We start from the raw sequence: 16276 nt of genomic DNA, 5'->3' as shown, positions 1-16276 counted from the left end.
TCATTGTTTATATACCAAGAATGGAGTGATCATATGGTAAGAATGTTCATTTTTGTACACTGTTATGTTTTAAAAAATTTAAAATTGAAAAAAAAAAAGAGCCCAACATTGCATATTCTGATAAGTGAAATCATCTCCATGATGCCTGGAACTCTAAAGAGGACAGGGAGTGTGTTGATGAGTCCTTATATTGCGGCAGTAGGTGTTGAGACATGTGTGACCTTGAAATATATTTTGGATATCTGTGAGGCAAAAGATTCCTAGAGTTCTTTATACCAAAGGGGGAAAGTTTTGGATAAGGAGTTTTTGTTGCTGCCATTGGCAATGACCCAAGAATATGCAAAACTGTGCATATGGGGCCTGTTGTTGACCAGGTCATCCAGTGCTAAGAAGACTGCCTAAAGTTTGTCCAATTGTGCTGATCCTTTATCAGGGATGTCCCGGTAAGGGAATGAAAAGCAAGACCATATCACCAAGTTTCATCACTTGTAATGTTGGTGATACAATCAGTAAATTTTGAGTTGATCCCAAGGTCTCCCCAGGTAGCTAAGAAGGTCCAGGAGAGGGGTAACCTCCTCTGACACTGTGGTATCTGACAGGGGAATGTGGACAGGGCAGCCGTTCTTCCTGTGGTGGGATATGCTGGGAAGCTCAGATTTGCCTTCATCTTATACCAGGACCTTGGCAGTTGTGCTGAGTTTCTGAGTCCTGCTTCCAGGACCTAAAGCATACTGGGCAGCTGTACATGTATGGGCAAGGACTCAGGTCCTGTAAGTCCCTTTAGTTACAGGAAATCCCAGTCTTCAGCCAGAAATTGCTGTTCTAATGATGTATAACATGGGGCCAAGAAGGGCAGTTTCTTGTATCAGAAGTCCACGTATAATTTATTGCCATTATGGGTGTCCAGAATCACCAAAGGGTGTATTAGGAGGTTTCTAAAGCCTGTATCATGATCTGTGGAGGACCACAATGAAAGTGCCTTTTGTTGCAATTCTGGTGGATTCTATGGCCTTTTATTGGAAAGGATTCCATAGGAGGTGAGTCAGTTTGCAAGTAACAATGTAAAGTGAGCTGAATTAAAACTTCTAATTGAGGAACTGTTTCCTCCAGAACATAAAAAGGCCTAAAAGATGTATACTTGTTTTTATGTTGTGAGTATTGGGAGAAGCAATAGCTGTTTCTTGATATCAGAGATGGAACAACCTTTGGTTTACCAAATAGTTTTCAGGAATGTTTTTTTTTCTTCTGGCATGTGCGGGCACCAGGATGTGAACCCCGGTCTCCAGCATGGCAGGCAAGAATTCTGCCACTGAACCATGTCACAGTGCCCTGATTTTCAGGAATTTAACCAAGGTATCAAGGTCTTGCACTCATCTTGGGGCAATGGTTCATTCTCTTTGTGAGTTACATTTTGTGAGTATGTGTATATGCCCTGAATGGGTGCATCAGCCGGAGTTCTTTGGAGGAGGTTCTCATCAATGTAATGGCATACCTATGTTCCTGGAGAAAGTTAGATTCAGGTAAGATTTTTTTTTTTTAAGAAGCTCACTATTACAGGAAACAAACCAGGCAATTATTCAAGTGTATGATAGAAACAGAAAATTCCAGAAAGGTAGAGGGAAGTAGATACTTTTCATAGACTGTAGGTTCTACCTGGTAAATTTCTTGTGTATTATTGATTCTGTATCATCTAAATTCTTTCCTCACTTGAAAGAGTATATAATTCAAACAAGTGATCTCTGTTTATCTATCATTTGTAGAGAAAGTAAAATATCATTGTGTAGATTTCTCTTACGGAGATGTTACAGATGCTAACATTTTTATTTAGATTGGATTCTTTGAGGAATAACATGATTAAACTTAATGGGAAATTTGCTATCTATCTTATGCCACTGGGGAGATAAAAATTAAAATGAAAGAGCCCCCAATTTGTCTCTTTTGATTTGGGTGTTCTTCCTGTAAAAAAAAAGTGATGATGTTGTAAAAATTAAAATGAAAGATAACTTTGAAAGGTGCTACCCTAATATTCAGTTTCTTTCCAGCGCATTTTAGTGACACAATGCCAGTATAACTCCCAAACAGAACACTGGTGTCCCCGCAGGTGGAGGCTGTCTACAGAAGCTGTGCCCTCTCCCAGCCTTTCTGATGTCCTCCGCCTGCCATCTCCAAGCACTTGTTTTTCACAGGATGATCTTGGGAATCCTGAGCAAACCGGGGCCTTCTGGAATCTTTAGAATGTATTGGAATTGCCCTGACCACCGGGGTCTGTTCTACCCAGAGCTGATGGGGGTGTCCATGCAGTCCTCACTTCAGTAGAGTGGCTTTCATCCCCTATCCCAGTCATCATGGGATCTCCAAGTGCAGAAAGGAGGTTTCTATGTGTTAATGATTCATACAACCTACTAGGCTAACACTGTTTTTTGAAGAGCACCCCTTTTCAGTTAAATAAATAAATAAATAAATACGGGAGAGGGGAGCATTTGAGAATTAACAGCAGTGTCCCAAAGACATAAATATACCACTGACTTATATGTAGCAATGTATAAAAGCAAATGTTTTGCCTAAATTTCCAATCATGAAATAGTCTGATTAATGTAAAATTAAACTAGAGCACATCAGTAATTATCAGAGACAAAAAGGACCAAATATTTAAATGACTCTGTATTTATCTGGTATTGAGATGGTGAACCAAAATATATATTTTTTTAATTATTAATTTTTCAATTTTTTAAAAAAATACCAAAAAACACCAAACAAATGCAAACATTTTTAACTTTTGATCATTCCGTTCTACATATATAATCAGTAATTCACAATATCATCACGTAGTTGCATATTCATCATCATGATCATTTCTTGGAACATTTGCATCTATTCAGAAAAAGGAATAAAAAGAAAACAGAAAAAAATCATACATACCATACCCCTTACCCCTCCCTTTCATTGACCACTAACATTTCAATCTAAATTTATTTTAACATTTGTTCCCCCTTTTATTTATTTTTATTCCTTATGTTTCACTCGTCTGTTGATAAGGTAGATAAAAGGAGCATCAGACACAAGGTTTTCACAATCACACAGTCACATTGTGAAAGCTATATCATTATACAATCATCTTCAAGAAACATGGCTACTAGAACACAGCTCTACATTTTCAGGCAGTTCCCTCCAGCCTCTCCATTACATCTTGACTAACAGGGTGATATCTATTTAATGCGTGAGAATAACCTCCAGGATAACCTCTTGACTCTGTTTGGAATCTCTCAGCCATTGACACTTTATTATGTCTCATTTCACTCTTCCCCTTTTGGTCGAGAAGGTTTTCTCAATCCCTTGATGCTGAGTATCAGTTCATTCTAGGGATTTTCTCAATCCCTTGATGCTGAGTCTCAGCTTATTCTAGGAGTTCTGTCCCACATTGTCAGGAAGGTCCACACTCCTGGGAGTCATGTCCCACGTAGACAGGGGGAGGGTGGTGAGTTTGCTTGTTGTGTTGGCTGGAGAGAGAGGCCACATCTGAGCAACAAAAGAGGTTCTCTTAGGGGTGAATCTTAAGCCTAATTTTAAGTAGGCTTGACCTATCCTTTGTGGGGTTAAGTTTCATATGAACAAACCCCAAGATTGGGGGCTCAGCCTATAGCTTTGGTTGTCTGCACTGCTTGTGAGAATTAGATTCAGGTAAGATCTTGCTTACAAAGGTTGTATGTGATGACAAGGTCATTAAGATACCCCAGGGGTAGACAGGTAAGGATATATCATGTTCCTTTGAAGGTGAAGTCAGACTGCATCTGGGAGGCCGTTGAAGTAGGCGTTGAACAGAATATATTAGCCAAATCTATAAAAGCAAAATATTTTCCAGTTGCTGATTGGATACAGTCAGTAATTTTAATAATATTGGGTGTAGGGGCGCCAGTGGGGCCTACAGCATTAAGGTGACAGTAATCATGGTAAGGTATTGTTCTTTCCTCCCAGGTTTAAGCTGTTAAATGTAGAGGCCATGTAGATAATCACCCTGTACTATATAGGGCTGGCAGGCAGAATAAGTTTCAATCCTTGAAGGCTCTCTTTTAATACATATGGGGTTGCATTGACTATTATAATGGGTGGAAAGATTCATGGCATCCCAATTTGTCCAGCCAATTTGTAAGTGTTGAATACTTACTTAAATTATAAATTATTAATCATTAGGTTGGAGCATCTAGGCTCATTCTGATGTTTTTGGGCAATGGGTTATAGCCATGGGCAATTTAGGCAAGGCATTAGTTCCAATAGTTAAGAAATGCTTGTTTACCCTCTATTTTGTGTTCAGTGCCTCCCCTAAGGTATTATATTATAGGGAATACCTTGTTTTAATTTGTGGGATCTCCAAGTATATGTGTCATTGAATCCTAGCAATGACTGAGACCATGAGGTTTGCTAATTTTCTGATGCTTGTCTGCTGACAGCTTTGAAGCCTCACTTTTCTCTTTTCCCCTTGTGTATCACATCTGGGCAAGCTAATAAGAAAGACTGATGCTTTCTCTTTTGACACCAGTGGGAGATCTAATCTTTGTTAGCAACTCCCCTCTTCTGTTTTCTTAGAAGAGTAAGAATAAAATTAGCATTATTTCTTCTTTAAATGTTTGATAAAATTTATCAGTGAAATGACCTACCTCTAGAGTTAACTTTGTAAAAAGGATTTGAACTAAAAATTCATTTTTTACAAAAACCAGATTTCTGAGTTCATTGCAGAAGTAGAATATTTCTTCCTACCCATTAATTCTGTTAATGTACTGAATTGCACTGTTGGTAATTGCATTACTATTTGAAATCCTATTTTTCATGATATACTACCCATTTAATACATTTTGGGGGTATTTTCATCAATATTTTAATGGGAATTTTTGTATTTTCATTCATAAGTTAAGTTGGTTTATAATATTTTTAATCCTATTTTTCTCTGATTTTGGTTTCAGAGTTTTAGTAATTTGTACATTCATTTAGGAAGTTCTCCATTTTTTTTTTTACATGCTCTGGAATAGTTTAGAAACATAGGCTTTACATATTATGTCTCAAGTTTTTGTAGATGTTGCCCATGAAAATATCTATATCAGTATCCTTTCTTAGGAAGTAGAGGAAGATAATTGATTTTTGGACTGCTTGTAAAATTCATTTTATGATTATTGTTGATTTTTCATTTTCCTAAATTTTTTTCCATTTCATCTAGGTTTCAAATTTGTTCATATGCATTTGTATCTATAACTCTGTAGTAATTTAGAGTTCTAAATTACTAGTTTAGATCACTAGTTCTCTACATATGATCCCTTTTCATGTCTAATGTTTTAAAATTTAACCTTTTTTGTCAGATTTTAAAAACTTTTGATATTATGGTGGAGAATGAGAGGCCTAAGGAGAGAAGATATTATTATTCAAAGTGAGGGATAAAACGTGCAAAAACGTGCATGTAAGAATAGAAAGTTGTATGCAATGGTAACATGAAAGAAGTAAAGTGGGAAGAAGCATTTGAGTAATGTTCTCAAGGGTTGGCAAGGACTATTTGAACTGAAGCATGAGAAAAAATGCAATGTTTATCAGCTTCATAGGCATAGAGTGGAAATAGACTTGGAAGATTACTTCAACAGCTTTGGGGTATATTGCTGTACAGATATTGAAGGTAGAGAGATCTTCTTGGGGTGGTGCTGAAGTTTAGGTGAGAACACATGGTTAATTTAGATGAATTGTTTTGGAAAGGTTAAAACAAAGTGCAGGCCCAAAATATGTTATTGAGGAGCATATCATGTATAATGACTCAGAATATATGTGTGAGATTTTGGTGGTGGGAAAAGGTAGGGGTAGGAAAAGCAAACAGAGAAGCACCCTTCAAAGTGGTAAGATTTTGAGAACTGAAAAGTGGCAATATCATTAACATTGATGAAGAAATTGGGGAGAGGTCCTAACAGGGTATGAGGGGCTAGCTGGAGCCAGCGTAGTTGATGAGAAAATGTTCTGCAGATATTCTAGAGACAGGAATAAAGTAGGAGACCATGATCAGGGCACACAAGTCCTTAGGGGAATGGATGCCCTAAGCTTTAGAAAGTACTTTCAGGCAATAGATTCCTCCTCTTGACTTCTTTCAACCCTGAAATAGAATGAGTTCTGATGTTTGCAGGTGACTCTTACCATGTGAGCAGGATAAAGATCAGGTAGATTAAATTTTTTGTAAGAATATGATGGGAGATTATAGAAGCCTTCCTTAAATATACCTGAGAATAAAAGAGATCTTTATGGGGAAAGCTCAGGGGCAAGAAAATAGAGTTTTAAAATTCCTTTTTGGTCTTCTGATGACCAACAGAAACACTCAATTCTGAAAAGAGGTCATCATGCTAGTATGGTCCTTTCTTATATTTCCTGCACTTGCTGTCACTTGGGAGGTCAGATAGTACCACTAAAGGAGCTGTAAATGTAAATATTATGGCCCAGACCAAGAATGTGCCATTATAACACTTGGACCTTGCTGTTTTAGGCCAAGTAATAACTGTTGTTTTAAAACATAGCATTTAACAGCAATTGTTTTCCAAATAATATAGCATGTTTCCCTCGACTCTAATAGCTTATTTAAAGAGCCATTTTCCCAGGTTACCCATGGATATTGGAAATGATTTCTGCATTCCCTCTGGCTTGTGTTCTAGTTGTCAAAAAGTCAAAACACAAACACTAGCTGAACAGACTCAGTTACGTCTCAACGTGGTAATTGTTAAATCACTCAGTAGGAAGAAAACCAAAAAAAATAAATAAATAAGTCACAGAAGTAGTTATTATTATGCATATGCATTTTTAATGTCTGATTCTCTGTATAACCTTAAATTACAATGCAGGTTAAATTTCCCTTGCTGATTTATAAGCATAATGTAAACTCTAGACACAGTTAATGATATTGCAATGTAAAACTGTTCTGTTGCAAACTAAAGACCTTGCTTAGCACTGCAAAGCTCCAGGTTCATTTCAATGTGATCATTGAGGCACTATGTGGAGATTATGCATTTATTGTATTTTTTTCATGAATACATGAATGAATAATAAGTTCAACAAACAAGAGTTTCCTACTGGGAATGTCAAACAAATCATTCTGCAAAGTGCTTTGAATTTCAATCACTCACTCACCATAACACTTGTCCCGCTGCGGTCTTCAGCTTCAGTGGAGTCAGCACTTGAAATACTATCAATGGTACTGGACAGGAGAGACAGGGCATAAGAGCAAAAACACAGTGCACCATCAGGCTAGCCTTCTGCTCCTCTCTCCCTAGCAAGGCTTCCTTGTCCATGCCCATATGGGTTCTTTCTGTATTGGAGGAGATTGAGGGCATTAGCTAGTCATATTTCCATAGTTTTGCTTCAACCACACACTTCTGTCACCCATAAGCCGGAGTCCAGAAACACCAGTGGATGAGTCAGTGAAGGGAAAGTGTCTGTTTTGGCTGATTGGATAAGACAGAACCACACAAGAAATCAGGACTGGACAATAGTAACAGTTTTAAGACCTGGATGAATGGTGAGAGTGGGCTGTTGAGTATGATGACTCCATGCAAAATTTGGTTTGCTGAGCATATGAGACTTTATTTTAGGAACTAACACTTGAGGTTCTGAAGTTAAATTTTTGCGCCTCTCTCTTGGGCAACCTGTATTTTCATCTTAGAGAGTTCAGTACTATTTTTTATGGTGGTCTTGATTCACATTGAAGTAGGGGGAGAATCTGTTTGAAGGAGAGAACAGCTCTTTATTTGGAATTGTTTGTCCAAAGGTAGTTTTAGTTCAGAAAACCCTTTAGATAGAGCTGTTTCCTCTTTCTGTCCTTTTCCCTACATAACAACCAGAGACAACTTCTCCTGCTGAAGTTGAGTACTTTCTTGATAGAGGATGCAGTTTGAGGTTGATTTCTTATAGCCCAAGGCAGCATGCTCAATTTGAAGACACTTGCCTATGGACCTAGAAAGCTTGATAGTCATCACCTACCAAATCAAGGAGTAGCAACAAATTTTGAGTGACTCCAAAGGGTGTGATCATCAGATTTCTTCTTTAATATGTATGTACATCTTATTCCATCCCCCAGCCAATCAAATGCTACTAAACAGTGGAATTGCTTGTATTTTATTTATAGCCTCCAGAATAAGAACATTATTCTTATTAACTATAATTAGACCCTCCTGGCCACAGCACTTATCCCATATCTGTGTGGATCAGATATTGCTTACCAATTTTTCATAATACATGTAATGCCAAGTGTAGAGAGTTTCTCCCTCTCTTCCTGTTTTCGAACATTCTTCATAAAATCAAACATCACCAGTTACAATTACAAATTTATTAAATTCCACTACAAAGAAACTTTCCCCACTACGAATTGGAAAAATAACAGAATTCATTAAATGTAATAATGAATAAATAACATGTTTTATTGCATTTTCTGTAGATGAAAATGACCGAATAAAATATAACAATCATTTCAACCTCTAAGGCAGATCCTTGATTATTCATTGGGATTGGGAAATATTTCCAAATTGAGATATTCTGATTCTGGCTTCCATGACTTTGATAATAATAATACCATAATATCTATTGTTTACTGAGCAGTTAATATGTTAGTGCCAGGCAATAGACTAAATTATTGACATGATCTGACAAAAATCTCACAACAAACCCACAATGAGGATTATACTACAGTTATTTCCATTTTACAAATGAGGAAAATGAGGCTGAGCATGAAGTAAGATACCCAAGGATCTACAACTAGTTAGTGACTGAACTGGAATCCAAATCTAGTTTTGCAAGAGTATCCCTCCAACTTCAATTTTTGCTCCATCCTCTTTCCACAATGCTCTGTAGAAACCAGACTAGTCTTCAAGGATTGCTGGAAGACAGAGGCAGAAGAAGTAAGAAGGAAAGCTCCCCTGACTTAGCTTGATGTCAGACTCTAAAAATAATCTCTGTTGAATTGATTTTCACTAGTTTCATTGCTGATTTTGGCACTTTGTTTCACATTTAGTTAGAATTTATCTAAAGGAGTGCATGCTACTTTATTCTTCCACACTAATCCTTAATGACTTCTTGCTTCTGAATTATTAGTTCTAACAGTTTGTTGTTGCTGCTGCCTTCATTTTTTTCTGCATTGTCTTCAACTATACTGTTAACTTTTCAACCTGATTTTCTTTACTCCTTCCTACTCACCAACTCTCCTCTTTCTAAGAAATAAAAGACAAAAGCAGCTAACTTTTGCTCACAATTGTGCCCACAGAGCCGACTGTTTCTGTTCCTCTTTATAGTTTGTGTGTGTATGTGTGAGAGAGAGAGAATGTGAGATTGATTCTGCACTGTCCTTTCTTTAGATCATATACCAAAAGTATACTCAATGCTTTAGGAGGGGTTTCATGGCAGGTGCAAAATATCCATATATCACCTGGTAGTCAAGGCACACCTTGAATGCTGGTAAGCAAGAAATAAAACCCTGACATATTACTTGGAGTCTATATTACTCCAAGTCATTTATTTCCATCAAGTTTTTAAAGTCAAAATTTGATGTCCCAGGGAGAGCACCTTAAACCTTCTGAGGAATAGGAGAGTCCTTTGCTGCTCCAAAGAGAGGCAAGAGTATTTAAATAGTTGATTTACAAAAGCAAATACACATTCTTGATGATTAACTATACTGCTAATTTTAAATAAAATCCTGCATTTGAAGCTTCGTCAGCTCCAATACTTTGCAATGTGTTTAAATGCTCAGCATAAGGTTGTGAATAAAGAAGAGTTGGCGAGTAGCTGGAAAGAAGGTCAGATTATCTAAACTGGGTTTACTTTTTGAAACAAACAGGGAAAGGATACTAATATTCCACTCTCCTGTTCCAGCTGCACAGTGAAGGACAAGTCCATCTTGGAGCTAGAGATTGTAAATTCTTACATTCTCACTTAGCAATTCTCTCATTTATCCTTTAGAAATGATATTCAGTGAGGTCCATGTGGGTTTAAGACTCCTCATGACATGTATACATCAAAATAGTGAGAGTTAGCAGACAGGGCACTTTATTGGCAAATGGGAGTATCGGGTATCCTGAATATGTTTCATCATTTGTAAAGAAAGGAAAACACGACCCAACACCTTGTGACCTCACACGTATGTTAGGATGAGATGTATTGTGCTTATATATCCCTGAAATTTAGAAATTCCAAAAACACACGACATTATTGTACAAACCAAAAGAATATGCATATAAGAAAACTGTTCTATAAATCCCTCTTTATATATATGGGACAAATTTTTGCTCTGTTGCAGTTTGTTAAGTAGTTACTTGCTGCTGTTGTGGTGTCTATGCTTCTAATTTTGTCTTTTCTGTCTGCCTTGCTTTTAAGGTTGATACTTTTCTTAGAGTTAAAATAGTTCAGGCTAATTGCACTTCTGAATGTTATTTCTTAAGTGTCTGTGTACATATACTATCATCAGAGGTCTTTCCTGTTATATATATCCTTCAAAATGTCAGCACATTTCATTTTGATACTAAGGGTTTGTTAATGCCCTTATCTGCCATCTTGTCTGAGGAACAGATTCTCATTCCTTCCTGACTTTTGGTGTCACCATTTAAATATCCCAAGGCCCCTCAAATCCAGCATACTCAAAGCAAGATTCATTATCTCTTTCCTTTCTTTGCTCCAACTCCATTCCGCCCCATGTAGTCCATCTCCCAGGTAGTATTCTCACCATTTTCTTCAGTTGCCCTGGTAGAAACTTTGGAGTGATGTACTATTCCCCTAGCTTCCCCTCATCAACCAACACTGACACACACACATGCACACACACACACACACACACATTTCTATTAATATTTAAGTTCTATCAGTTCTGCGTGCCACTGTCATCACTGCAGGTTCTATAATCTCCTCACTGGACAACTTTAATATCCTCCTAACTGGCAACCTGAGTTTAGTCTCTTCTTTCTTAAAGTTATCCTTCCCATTCCTGCCAGAGAAATAGTTCTAAAATCCTCATGCCCAAACACTTGCAATAGTTCCCTTTTACCTAAGGCAAGACTCCTAAACAAAGTATACAGCTGTTCTCTATCTACGACCAGGTCGTCTTCCCAGCTTATGTGCCATCTATTCTGCCCTACACTGCACAAACTCCTTATTGTTCCTTAAAAATACCATGCCATTTTTGGTATCTGTCCTACTTTTTTTTTTTTGCTTATAACACTCTTTCATATTATACACACACACACACACACACACACACACACACACACACACACACACATTGAAACAAAGAGACCATATTTGTCTTGCCCAGTGTTGAATCCTAAAATTACCCAGCACAGTTTTGGGCGCAAAGTGAGCACTTACATATTTACTGGATGAACACAGAGAAGTAAACTGATTTGCCCAGGGGCACATGTGACAAATGCTAATGCTTGGATTTCTTGGCTCTCAGCCTTATCTTTTCCATTTGAAAATGTTTAATGATTTCAGAATTTGAGAGAACAAGTTTCCAAATGGTGTCAAGAAGATCCATTGTTTACTTGATTAGTCCTGAGACTCGAAAAAATATGCATATATATATGTCAAATACAATTGGACATTTTTTATGGGCTACAAGAAATACAGGTAATATGCTGACTTGGATTCTTCTCTTTGGTTCTAACATCATAAATATAACTACATCAGTGCTTCCCCAAATTTAATGTGTATATAAATTACCTAGGGGCCTTGTTAAAATGTGGAGTCTGCTCAAAAAAAGGTCCAGTGGCACCCAAGATTCTGTATTTCTAACAAGTAAACTCTGGGCCACCGTTGCAGTGTCTTTTGCCATGTTACTGTTATATAAGCTGATCAGTGCCTCTTTACTGGTGAGTGGTATTAAATTTGGTTTATGTAGCTATTGCATGGTATTAGTAGATAAGGTGAGTACGTATTTCATTCATTTAATCATTACACCTACTGGTTTATTGATTTTTTGTTTTAAGTAACTGACAATAAAAGAGAACATGGCTAGTAAGTAGCTTGGTTCTTAAATATATATTCCTATGCACTACATTTAATCTACTTAAAAATGTCTTCTTGAAAGTTAAAATAACATGGAATAATTTTTACTATAATTGGATCATGGGTGAGTGGGGGTTTACTGAGCAAGGAAAGGAATTAGAGTGATTAATCTGGGAGCAGAGGCCTTTTATATGTCTGGATAATAACAGTACTCAGAATTTTATGTACACTGCTTGAGATTGAATTTCTAAATTTGATGGTTGGGGCTTGATTTTAAAACTTAATAATAAGTCCTCTTAAGCCTTGTCAGGGTTCCCCAATTGCAGCAATCCACATAAGACCAAGCATTTCTATGACTGACGTAAAAATATGTGTTTTGTAATATTTTTTAAATGAACTCTTCCTCTCACTCCACATACACACCCAGATCTAAACTAGAGGCTTTCTGGAATAATTATTTATTGAAATTGGAACCTATGCAACTCCTATCATAAACCTGGTTTTCGTGGAACATTCTAGGCTGGAGCTGTGTTTGCCTTAAGAGGTAGAAATGAAAAAGGTGATGTTCAGGGAGAAACAGTTGTTGCACCATTTTAGTTTACTAAGAGCCTGCCTGGATATTTTACATTTCAGTATCTGGAAAGATCTCAAGGTTCTTTTGGGGGGAAAAAAGTATATGTTGAGCGATTAGCCAGATTTCCTTAGGGTTGATATTTTATTTCTGGAAGTTGACTTGAGTAATTTAATTTTCTTCCGGTGGGGGACAAGGGGAATGCTCTTCTCTGCAATGCTGAGAGGCTATGGGTTATATATAGAGAGAAGGAATGGAAAATTACATAATATTGAGTGTGCTGTGGAAAGCTACATATTGTGCTTTAATTTTTAAGCTTTTTCTCTTTGCCTTCCAATTATGGTTTGATGGCAGTAGGAGGAGGCTCTGGCATATATTGGGTGTGTTTCTTAAAGTGCTCTGAAGGAAGAACAAAACATCCTCTTCCAAAGCAGTTTCTGTGAAGCCCATTTCAGGACTGAACACTTTTAGAGGCTGTTCTGACTTTCATGGAGCCATGTCTGTTTTCCTACTGAGGTCAACAGCTTTTTCTTTTCCCCAGAAAATCCAAGGGAAGGAAGTATGAGTCATAGTTAATGAAATAAAATAGTGTTTTTGTATTGAGAGACCCCCAACCTGGGTGTTTCCACAAATGACTGTTGTGCTAGACAACAGAGGAGCCTATGAAGTTCTAAAAATATATATGTGCTGTGAGTAAATAGAGCTATTTAGGAGAGCTTTAATGTTAGGTCTGGCTCGAGAACCAGGAGACCTGGAACTTGGCTTTTAATGAGTTTTGTAATCTTGGACAAGCAACTGAACATTTCTGGGCTTACATGTTTTTATTTTAAAAACAAGGCTCCATGATCTCTGACATTCCTTTTGGCAAAATGGTTCTGTAGTTTCCTATAATTTACCACAAAAATCCCTAGGCCAGAAAATTTTTAAAAACTTATTTTTAATGTAAAACCAATCTGATGTAAAAAAATAAATCCTTCACAGGTACATATGGTATTTGTAGTGTTATTTGTTTCTTAAATGTTAAAACCCGTAAATTGCTTGATCGTTTGGTATGCAACATACTGTAAACGTATTACATACTGTATTTGTATTTTACATTTGGAAGTGCCATTGAGCACTGCATATGGTTGTTCTGGATTTGTCAGTAATATTCCCTGTGCATTCCATATGGGGACAGCCATACAAAATATGTAAAGAACTGTGGTGATACCCCTTTTATTTTCTTTTTATATGGTACAATTTATGTTTTGTATAATCAGTGACCATATATTCCATAGTCTTGCATGTTCTCAAATTATACTTTTAAGATGGGAAGAGTGATTAGAATACATCTAATTAGTAAAAGAACTTTATTTATTTGTATAAATAATTAATTGGCTTTAAGGAAGACTATTTTCCAGAGGAAAATCCATAATAATGTTAAGTTTCAAAACTGCTTTGGAACGGCAAAATCATAACTATTTAATGTGCATATTATTAAATCCTAGTTAAATATTATGAATCTTCAAATCTTATTCCAAACACTCAAATCTCATATTTTGATAATGGCAAGTTTTTATATTTGTGAACGCAGGTAGCTCTTTATATATTTTGTATACTAATATGATCTATATTGAAAGGCTGAAAAGATGAAGAATTATGCCTGCTATTAATTTATATACTTTTGATTTAAACTTGCATTCTTTAATTTAAGAGGGGTATGTTATTTTATGTGAGAAAGTACCAATTTTTAGTGCTGTGCATTAGCCACGAGGTAGTCTCATTTTCAGAGATATGCGAGACATATGCTTGCACATTCTGTTGACAGCTAGTTATCCAAATGGAGAAAGACAACAATTCCATGAGAAAAGCAAGTTGTGTCATGAAAAGGGCCCTAATAAACCAGAGGAAATGATGAACATTTCCAGAATATACATTTTGAAATGTTTTAAACAAAAATTTCCTATTTGCCAATGAGTATTGTACTTAATGATCTAACAAGTTCATTTAGGTTATTTTCTTTAGTAAAATCCTCTCCTTTAAAAAAAACAAACAAACAGTGTTATTTAAGACAAAGAGATCCTCCACCACTACTGGTGTTTAAAATGTGTACTGTGGGTGCTTTGGTGGTGTTTTCATTTTTCTGATTCATCTTCAGGTTCAAAAAAATTGCATACTTGTTTGGCTGCTTGAAAAACCTTCCAGTTTTTTTTTTTTTTTTTTTAACCTCATGTCTCAAATGGTTCGTATTAAAGCTTTCATAATACCCTTCAGTTTTTGTGTTAAATTGATGTTTAAATTGGATGGAAAGTGGGAACCTTGGCAGTTTAGATAATTCACTTCATCTGGTGGCCAGCTATGTTAACAATCACATCATATGCCAGCACTTACGCGAGATGAAAGGAGCCCCCGGGGCACTGAAGCTACATTTTAGGAGTGGGGTGAAAATACAGTTAGAGTTCTTTGTTTCATCATTTTATTCCATAAAATGGTAAATTATTTTGACCGGAATTTTAAAGTGTTAAAAGAACAATTTCAAGGTTATGGGGTGGCTTATCTGTGGAAGCTGAATGCAGGTTGTTGATCAGTATGCTGGACAGAAAGCAGTGAGCTCCGTGTCAGCAAATGATGTCTTTTATTCCCTGTGTATTGAGTGCTGCGAGGAAATGGTGATATTGTTAGCATATGAATAACATCAAAGCCCCACATTGGAAGATCTCCTGAAATAGAAGGCCCAGCCTCCCCCTGATGTGTTGAATTGCCTTCCTTTCTAGCAATGTGCTCTGTCCAACCCCAGAGCAGTTTCTTCCAAAACTGACAAACTGACATTCAGCATTGCTGGTGCGTGACTGCACATTCCATCACTTAGGTGAAAACATTTTCACATCAAATTGGCCTTTCTACAGGAAGGGTAGGAAAACTATTCGGTATTTTATTTTATTTTTAGGCTTGTTGGGGGTGGAAGCGACATTTTCTATTGAGATCCCACAAGATGCTCACAGTTTTTTATTATTATTTGCCCTAAAAATAAGAGACTGATCTAAGAAGTTGACAGGAAATAGAGTGGATAACTGCCTTTTCATGTCTGAATGCATACATGACTCTTTTCTGTGCTGCTGGATTCTTCAATCAATACTGACATGCTGGCCTGAAATAATTTAAAAATAATGCATTAGTCCCATTTTTCTCTTCTGTGTATATTATTTGAGCGTGATAAGTAGTTCTCTTCAAGTTCCTTCTCTTCCCCCCATCCTGATGATAAAAAAATGTTGCTGCTATTCAGAATGGAATTTTGGTTCAGCAGGAGAATTACTGGTGCCTTTAAGAGCACCAGCTATGTCAAATAGGTCCAGGGATGATAAACTGTATGACAGCCCATAACAGAGCAAGTAATTCCAGATGCCTTGGATGTTTAGTCTATTAGTTCATGGGGACATGTAAGAAATAGTCAGTTTCCATTAATGTTCAATTTATTATTGGCTAAGATGCTTAGAGTATGATGTCGCTAGTCATTTTCTATAACAACTTTATTTATAGAGGAAGTCTTTTCTGAAAGGTACATGGCTGAAACTTCATTTCTGAGCTCATATGTTATGCGGACCAAAAATGTCTGTCAAACCTTCGATCAGTCATGTCCTATAATTTCATTTTCATTACTCTTGAATTCCTTTTTTTTTTTCATTCATGTTGCCAGCTGTTATATTAACATTCAGTAAAGTTTAGGTTAGCTCA

The sequence above is a fragment of the Tamandua tetradactyla genome, chromosome 21 (assembly GCF_023851605.1).
Source record: "Tamandua tetradactyla isolate mTamTet1 chromosome 21, mTamTet1.pri, whole genome shotgun sequence".
Taxonomy (NCBI): Eukaryota; Metazoa; Chordata; class Mammalia; order Pilosa; family Myrmecophagidae; genus Tamandua; species Tamandua tetradactyla.
The sequence above is the reverse complement of the archived record's forward strand: the minus strand, read 5'-3'. Positions refer to the sequence as shown.